Below are 9,636 nucleotides of genomic sequence, written 5' to 3'. Positions count from 1 at the left end.
ATTTCTTCTAATAGATCAAAATATACCCTAAATCTAGCCTAGGGCTTTGATCTAGTTTCCAGCCTGAACACATTCTTTCCTCTCCCCCCCCCCCCCCGCCTTTTTTTCTTCTTTCTTTTTCCAACTGTCTTATCAATTCCTTTTTTAGAATTTTTTTAAAAATTCTCATCTTTACAGTCATATTCTACCCTTTGGTCATGTTCACCCTTATTTTTGTATATATATAAGTTTTTCTTTCTTTAAAATTTTGGGAGGTAGTTTCTTCTAAGAGACCAAAATCAAAATCAAAATCAAGAGGGTGGCTCACCAGTCTAATATATAAATATATATATATATTTTTTAATTTCTTTTTACCCCCAGTTTGGGGTCTCTTCTGATTTGGTTAGTGTACATTTTTCTGGGGTCTTTGCCACCCTTTTTGTACTTTATTCTATCATTCATATATTCTTATCTGGATAAAATGACAAAGCAAAAAAAAAACTCACCACAAAAAAGAGGCAGTACCAATGGCTAGGGACCTAATCAAAACAGACATTGGTAATATGTCAGATCTAGAGTTTAGAATGACAATTCTCAAGGTGCTACCTGGGCTTGAAAAAGGCATGGAGGATATTAGACAAACCCTAGAGAAATAAAATCCCTTTCTGGAGAAATAAAAGAACTAAAATCTAACCAAGCTGAAATTTTAAAAAGGAATTAATGAAGTGCAATAAAAAATGGAGGCTCCTACTGCTAGGATAAATGAGGCAGAAGAGAGAATTACTGATATAGAAGACCAAGTGATGGAGAATAAAGAAGATGAGCAAAAGAGAGACAAACAACATTAGAATAATTGGGATTCCAGAAGAAGAAAAGAGGGGAGCAGAAGGTATATTGCAGAGAATTATTGGAGAGAATTTCCCTAATATGGCAAAGGGAACAAGCATCAAAATCCAGGAGGTGCAGAGAACCCCCCTCAAAATCAATAAGAATAGGTCCACACCCTGTCATCTAATAGTAAAATTTACAACTCTTAGGGACAAAGAGAAAATCCTAAAAGCAACCCAAGACAAGAAGTCTGTAACATACAATGGTAAAAATATTAGACTGGCAGCAGACTTCTCCACAGAGACCTGGCAGGCCAGAAAGAACTAGCATGATATATTCAGAGCACTAAATGAGAAAAATATGCAGCCAAGAATACTATATCCAGCTAGGCTATCATTGAAAATAGAAGGAGAGATAAAAAGCTTCCAGAACAAATGAAAATGAAAAGAATTTGCAAACTCCAAACCAGTCCTACAGGAAATATTGAAAGGGGTCCTCTAAGCAAAGAGTGAGCCCAAAAATAGTAGACCAGAAAGGACCAGAGACAATATACAGTAACAGTCAACTTACAGGCAAGACAATGGCAGTAAATTCATATCTTTCAATAGTTACCCTGAATGTCAATGGGCTCAATGCCCCAATCAAAAGACACAGAGTATCAGAATGGATTACAAAAACAAAACCCATCAATATGCTATCTTTAAGAAACTCATTTTAGACCCAAGGCACCTCCAGATTAAAAGTGAGGGAGTGGAAAACCATTTACCATGCTAATGGACATCAAAAGTAAGCTGGGGTGGCAATCCTTATACCACATAAATTAGATTTTAAGCTAAAGACTATAATAAGAGATGAGGAAGGACACAATATCATACTCAAAGGGTCTGTCCAACAAGAAGATCTAACAATTTTAAGTGTCTCTGCCCCTAACATGGGAGCAGCCAACTATATAAACCAATTAATAATGAAACCCAAGAAACACATCGACAATAATACAATAATAGTAGGGGACTTTAACACCCCCCTCACTGAAATGGACATATCATCCAAGCAAAACATTAACAAGGAAATAAAGGTCTTAAGTGGCATACTGGACTAGATGGACATCTCAGATATATTCAGAACATTCCATCCCAAAGCAACACAATTCACATTCTTCTCTAGTGCACATGGAACATTCTCCAGAATAGATCACATCCTGGTTCACAAATCAAGTCTTAACCAGTACCAAAAGACTGGGATCATTCCCTGAATATTTTCAGACTACAATGCTCAGAAGCTAGAATTCAATCACAAGAGGAAAGTTGGAAAGAACTCAAATATATGGAGGCTAAAGAGCATCCTACTAAAGAATGAATGTGCCAATCAGGAAATTAAAGAATTGAAAAAATTCATGGAAACAAATGATAATGAAAACACAACTGTTCAAAATCTGTGGGACACAGCAAAAGCAGTCCTGAGAAGAAAGTATATAGTGATAGCCTTTCTCAAGAAACAAGAAAAGTCTCTAGTACACACCCTACATCTAGAGTAGCTGGAGAAAGAACATCAAAGAAACCCTAAACCCAGCAGGAGAGGATAAATAATAAAGATCAGAGCAGATATCAATAAAATAGAAACCGAAAGAACAGTAGAACAAATCAATGAAAGTAGGAGCTGGTTCTTTGAAAGAATTAATGAGATTGTTAAACCCCTGGCCAGACTTATCAAAAAGAAAAGAAAAAGGACCAAAATAAATAAAATCATGAATGATAGAGGAGAGATCACAACCAACACCAAAGAAATACAAACAATTATAAGAACATATTATAAACAACTACACATCAGCAAATTTGACAATCTGGAAAAAATGGATGCATTCCTAGAGACATATAAACTACCAAAACTGAACCAGGAAGAAATAGAAAACCTGAACAGACCCATAACCAGTAAGGAGATTGAAGCAGTCATCAAAAATCTCCCAACAAGAGCCCAGAGCCAGGCAGCTTTGCAGGAGAATTTTACCAAACATTTAAAGAATAATTGATGATGATGAACATTTTTTCATGTGTCTGATAGCCATTTGTATGTCTTGATTGGAGAAGTGTCTGTCCTGGGTATTTACCCCAAAGATACAGATGTCATGAAAAGAAGGGCCATCTGTACCCCAATGTTTATAGCAGCAATGGCCATGGTCGCCAAACTATGGAAAGAACCAAGATGCCCTTCAACGGACAAATGGATAAGGAAGATGTGGTCCATATACACTATGAAGTATTATGCCTCCATCAGAAAGGATGAATACCCAACTTTTGTAGCAAAATGGACAGGACTGGAAGAGATTATGCTGAGTGAAATAAGTCAAGCAGAGAGAGTCAATTATCATATGGTTTCACTTATTTGTGGAGTATAGGTTTGAAGTGGCGGGGGTGTGGGAGGTTGGGGTACCAGGTGGTGGGTATTATAGAGGGCACGGATTGCATGGAGCACTGAGTGTGGTGAAAAAATAATGAATACTGTTTTTCTGAAAATAAATAAATTTAAAAATATATTAAAAAAATTAAAGAATAATTAATACCTATTCTCCTGAAACTGTTCCAAAAAATATAAATGGAAGGAAAACTAGCAAACTCATTTTATGAGGGCAGCATTACCTTGATCCCAAAACCAGACAAAGACCTCATCAAAAAGGGAAATTACAGACCTATATCCTTGATGAACGCAGATGTGAAAATTCTCATCAAAATACTAGCCAATAGGATCCAACAGCACATTAAAAGGATTATTTTTTTAATTAATTTATTTAACAGAAAGAGAGAACATAAGTAGGCAGAGAGGCAGGAAAAGAGAGAGAGAGAGGAGGAAGGAGGCTCCCCGCTGAGCAGAGAGCCTGACATGGGGCTCGATCCCAGGACCTTGGGATCACGACCTGAGCCGAAGGCAGAGGCTTTAACCCATTGAGCCACCCAGGCACCCCATTAAAAGGATTATTCACCACGACCAAGTAGGATTTATTCCTGGACTGCATGGTTGGTTCAACATACACAAATCAATCAGTGTGATACAATGTGATACCATACATTAATAAAAGAAAGAACAAGAACCATATGATACTCTCAATAGATGTTGAAAAAGCATTTGATAAAGTACAGCATCCTTTCCTAATCAAAACTCTTCACAGTGTAGGCATGGAGGGTACATTCCTCAATATCATCAAAGCCACCTATGAAAAACCCTCAGCAAATATCATTCTCAATGGGGAAAAACAGAGAGCTTTTCCACTAAGGTCAGAAACACAGCAGGAATGTCCACTATCACCAATGCTATTCAACATAGTACTAGAAGTCCTAGCCTCAGCAGTCAGACAACAACAACAACAACAAAAATTAAAGGCATCCAAATCAGCAAAGAAGAAGTTAAACTCTCACTCTTTGCAGATGATATGATACTTTATGTGGAAAACCCAAAAGACTCCACTACGAATCTGCTAGAACTTGTACAGGAATTCAGTAAAGTATCAGGATATAAAATCAATGTGCAGAAATCAGTTGCATTTCTACACACCAAGAGCAAGACAGAAGAAGAGAAATTAAGGAGTCAATCCCATTTACAACTGCACCCCAAACCATAATATACCTAGGAATAAACTTAACCAAAGAGGCAAAGAATCTGTACTCAGAAAACTATAATGTACTCATGAAAGAAACTGAGGAAGACGCAAAGAAATGGAAAAACATTCCATGCTCATGGATTGGAAGAACAAATATTGTGAAAATGTCTATGCTACCTAAAGCAATCTACACATTTAATGCGATCCCTATCAAAATACCATCCATATTTTTCAAAGAAATGGAACAAATAATCCTAAAATTTATATAAAACCAGAAAAGACCTCGAATAGCTAGAGGAATGTTGAAAAAGAAAGCCAAAGTTGGTGGCATCATCATTCCAGACTTCAAGCTCTATTTCAAAGCTGTCATCATCAAAACAGTATGGTACTGGCACAAAAACAAACACATAGATCAATGGAACAGAATAGAGAACCCAGAAGTGGACCCTCAACTCTATGGCCAACTAATCTTCGACATAGCAGGAAATAAAGTCCAGTGGAAAAAAGACAGTCTCTTCAACAAATAGTGTTGAGAAAATTGGACAGCCACATGCAGAAAAATGAAACTAGACCATTTCCTTACACCACACACAAACATAGACTCAAAATGGATGAAACAACTCAATGTGAGACAGGAATCCATCAAAATCCTTGAGGAGAACACAGGCAGCAATCTCTTCTTCCTCAGTCACAGCAACTTCTTCCTAGAAACATCGCCAAAGGCAAAGGAAGCAAGGGCAAAAATGAACTATTGGGAGTTCATCAAGATCAAAAGCTTTTGCACAGCAAAGGAAACAGTCAAAAAAATCAAAAGACAACTGACAGAATGGGAGAAGATATTTGCAAATGACATATCAGATAAAGGGCTAGTATCCGAAATATATAAAGAACTTATCAAACTCAACCTCCAAAGAACAAATAACATAATCAAGAAATGGGCAGAGGACATGAACAGACATTTCTGCAAAGAAGACATCCAGATGGCCAACAGACACATGAAAAAATGCTCCACATCACTCATCATCAGGTAAATACAAATCAAAACCACAATGAGATACCACCTCACACCAGTCACAATGGCTAAAATTAACAAGTCAGGAAACAACAGATATTGGAGAGGATATGGAGAAAGGGGAATCCTCCTACACTGTTGGTGGGAATGCAAGCTGGTGCAACCACTCTGGAAAACAGCATGGAGGTTCCTCAAAATGTTGAAAACAGAACTGCCCTATAACCCAGCAATCGCACTACTGGGTATTTACCCTAAAGATACAAATGTAGTGATCCAAAGGGGCACGTGCACCCGAATGTTTATAGCAGCAATGTCCACAATAGCCAAACTATGGAAAGAATCTAGATGTCCATCAACAGATGAATGGATCAAGAAGATGTGGTATATATACACAATGGAATACTATGCAGCCATCAAAAGAAATGAAATCTTGCCATTTGCGACAACATGGATGGAACTAGAGCGTATCATGCTTAGCGAAATAAGTCAAGCGGAGAAAGACAACTATCATATGATCTCCCTGATATGAGGAAGTGGTGATGCAACATGGGGGCTTAAGTGGGTAGGAGAAGAATCAATGAAACAAGATGGGATTGGGAGGGAGACAAACCATAAGTGACTCTTAATCTCACAAAACAAACTGAGGGTTGCTGGGGGGAGGGGGTTTGGGAGAAGGGGGTGGGATTATGGAGGGTATGTGCTTTGGTGAGTGCTGTGAAGTGTGTAAACCTGGTGATTCACAGACCTGTACCCCTGGGGATAAAAATATATGTCTATAAAAAATAAAAAATTTAAAAAAAAAAGATACAAAGGTAGTGATCCAAAGGGTCACGTGCACCTGAATGTTTATAGCAGCAATGTCCAAAATAACCAAACTATGGAAAGAACCTAGATGTCCATCAACAGATGAATGGATAAAGAAGAGGTAGAATATATATACAATTGAATATTATGCAGCCATCAAAAGAAACGAACTCTTGCCATTTGCAATGACGTGGATGGAACTAGAGGGTATTATGCTGAGCGAAATAAGTCAATCAGAGAAAGACAATTATCATATGATCTCCCTGATATGAGGAATTTGAGAGGCAGAGTGGGGGATTCAGGGGGGTGGGTAGGGAAGGAAAAAAATGAACCAAGATGGGATCGGGAGGGAAACAAACCATAAGAGACTCTTAATCTCACAAAATAAACTGAGGGTTGCCGGCGGGGTCGGTGGGTAGGGATAGGGTTGCTGGGTTATGGACTTTGGGGAGGGTATGTGCTATGGTGAGGCTGTGAAATGTATAAACCTGGTGATTCACAGACCTGTACCCCTGGGGCTAATAATACATTATAGGTTTATTAAAAATTTTTTTAATTATTAAAAAAAGACTATCTGGATGATAAATGTGAATGAACCCAGTTAAGGCCTTTATATAAATTTTAAGATCTGGTGGCCAAGTATGGAGATCTACTCTTCTTGCTGCCATCCAAATCAAACTTCATATAGAAGTTCCCTTGCTGGGGCGCCTGGGTGGCTCAGTGGGTTAAGCCGCTGCCTTCAGCTCAGGTCATGATCTCAGGGTCCTCGGATCGAGTCCCGCATCGGGTTCTCTGCTCAGCAGGGAGCCTGCTTCCCTCTCTCTCTGCCTGCCTTTCCATCTACTTGTGATTTCTCTCTGTCAAATAAATAAATAAAATCTTTAAAAAAAAAAAAAAAAAAAAAAAGAAGTTCCCTTGCCTATTAAACCTGCCACCTACCAATCTGGAGTGGCCTGCTTATTTCTTCAGTTTTTTCTGCCCTCCTTCTGTGGGGGTCAGATTACAACTGGCAAGCTACGGAGGAGCTCCTGACCAAGCCAGCATCTTTGTCTTGTTCCTGAGCTTAGAGGAAGAGCTATCATCTTTTCACCATTAGGTATGATAACTGTGGGCTTTACATATACGACCTTTATTATGTTGAGGTAAATTCTTTCCATACCTAATTTATTGAGCGTTTTTATCATGAAAGGATATTGAATTTTTGACTGTCAAATGTTTTTTCTGCATCTATTGAAATTATCATGTGATGTTATTCTTCATTCCATTAAGGTGGTATATTTATTACATTTATTCATTTGCATGTATTGAACTACCCTTGCATCCCAGGAATAAATTCCACTTGGTCGTGGTGTATAATAATTTTAGTGCTATTGAATTTGGTTTGTATTTTATGGCAGATTTTTGTATCTATCTTCATTAAGGATATTGACCTTTAGTTTTCTTTCTTGTGGATCTTCTCTGGTTTTGGTATCAAGGTAATGTTGGTTTCATTTGGAAGCGTTCCTTCCTCTTCAATTATTTGGAAGAATTTGAGGATTGGCATTAATTCTTTAAATGTTTGGTAAAATTCACCAGTAAAACCATCTGGTCCTGGGCTTTTGCTTATTGGGAGGTTTTTTGATTATGGATTTAATCTCCTTCCTAGTTACAGGTCTGATTAGACTTTATTTCTTCGTGATTCATTCTTGGTAAGTTTCATGTTTCTAGTAAGTCACTCATTTTTTTTTAAAGATTTTATTTATTTATTTGACAGACAGAGATCACAAGTAGGCAGAGAGGCAGGCAGAGAGAGAGAGAGAGGAAGGACAGCAGGCTCCCTGTTGAGCAGAGAGCCCTGATGCGGGGCTTGATCCCAGGACCCTGAGACCATGACCTGAGCCGAAGGCAGAGGCTTAACCTACTGAGCCATCCAGGCATCCCAATTCACTCATTTCTTATAGGTTATCAGGCTTGGTGTCTAACTGTTCATTAAAGTGTCATGATCCTTTTTATTTCTATGACATCGATTGCAATGTCTTCTTTTTCATTAATTTGATGTCGAGCCTTTTTAGTCTAGCTAAGGGTTTGTCAATTTTATCTCTTAAAAAAACCAACTCTTAGTTTCACTGATTTTTTTTTTCCTATTGTTTTTCTATTCTCTATTTCACCTAATTTCCAAGTCATTCAAAGGTCCTCCTTTTCCACGGCACCTGGGTGGCTCAGTCTGTTAAGCATCCGACTCTTGGTTTTGGCTCAAGTTATGATCTCAGGGTCCTGGGATAGGCCCTACCTTGGGCCACATGCTTGTCAGGGAGTCTGCCTGAGATTCTTTACCTCTTCTTCTGCTCCTTCTCCTACTCTCACTCTCTCAAACAAATAAAATCTTAAAAATCTTCCATTTCCAATTCCATTTACACCTTTCTCAAAAATCAAGTGGCCAACTGTCTGAGTCTATTTTTTGACTCTCTTCTGTTTCTCTGGTCTACTTTTTTATCCTTATTATTTTATTGACATCGTTACAATAGTTTTATAGACAATCTCCAAATCTGGTCGTGTAGTTCCTACTCATGGTCAAATAAATAAACATTATCCTAGGTACCTTAAGATTATCCTAGGTACTTTAAATTCAAGATTATCCTAGGTACTTTAAATCTTTTGGATGTCTTTGTTAAAATCTGCTTACCAATTTCTACAAAATATTTGCTGGGATTTTTTATTAAGATTTTACTGAACCAATTCAACAACTGGTTAAATTGATCAATTTGGAAGACCATTTTGGAAAGAATTGATACTTTTTCAGTACTGAATCTTCAAATCCAGCCACATTATTTGTCTTTTCATTTATTCATGTCTTCTTTTTCTCAGCAATGTTTTAAAATTTTTACATTTTTTATTAAATTCATCCCTAGGTATTTGATGGGGTTTATGCTATTAAAAATGTATTTTTTAAACTTTATTTTCCAAACTTTTAAGAATATTACAAAGAAAGAAAACTTATTGATCTTATATCCTATAATCTTGCTAAACTCTCTTATTAGTACTAATATTCATTTTAATATACTTTTTAATACCTTTTAATTTCCTACATTAAAAAAATCATGCCATTTGCAGATAAAGACACCTGTATTTCTTCCTTTTGAATTCTTGTCTTTTGTCGTTGTTTTTTTGTGTGTGTTAATACATTGTCTAGGACCTTCATTATAATGTTGAATAAGAGTGATGATTATGAACATCATTATCTTCCAGATTTTAGGGGCAAAGATTTCCATATTTTACTATTATGTTGGCTGAAGATTTTTTTTAAAGATTTTATTTATTTATTTGAACATGAGTAGGCAGAGAGGCAGGCAGAGAGAGAGAAGGAAGCAGGCTCGCTGCTGAGCAGAGAGCCCGATGTGGTGCTCAATCCCAGGACCCTGGGATCATGACCTGAGCCGAAGGCAGA

Source organism: Mustela erminea, chromosome 13 (assembly GCF_009829155.1).
Source record: "Mustela erminea isolate mMusErm1 chromosome 13, mMusErm1.Pri, whole genome shotgun sequence".
Lineage (NCBI taxonomy): Eukaryota > Metazoa > Chordata > Mammalia > Carnivora > Mustelidae > Mustela > Mustela erminea.
Note: the sequence above shows the minus strand (reverse complement) of the source record.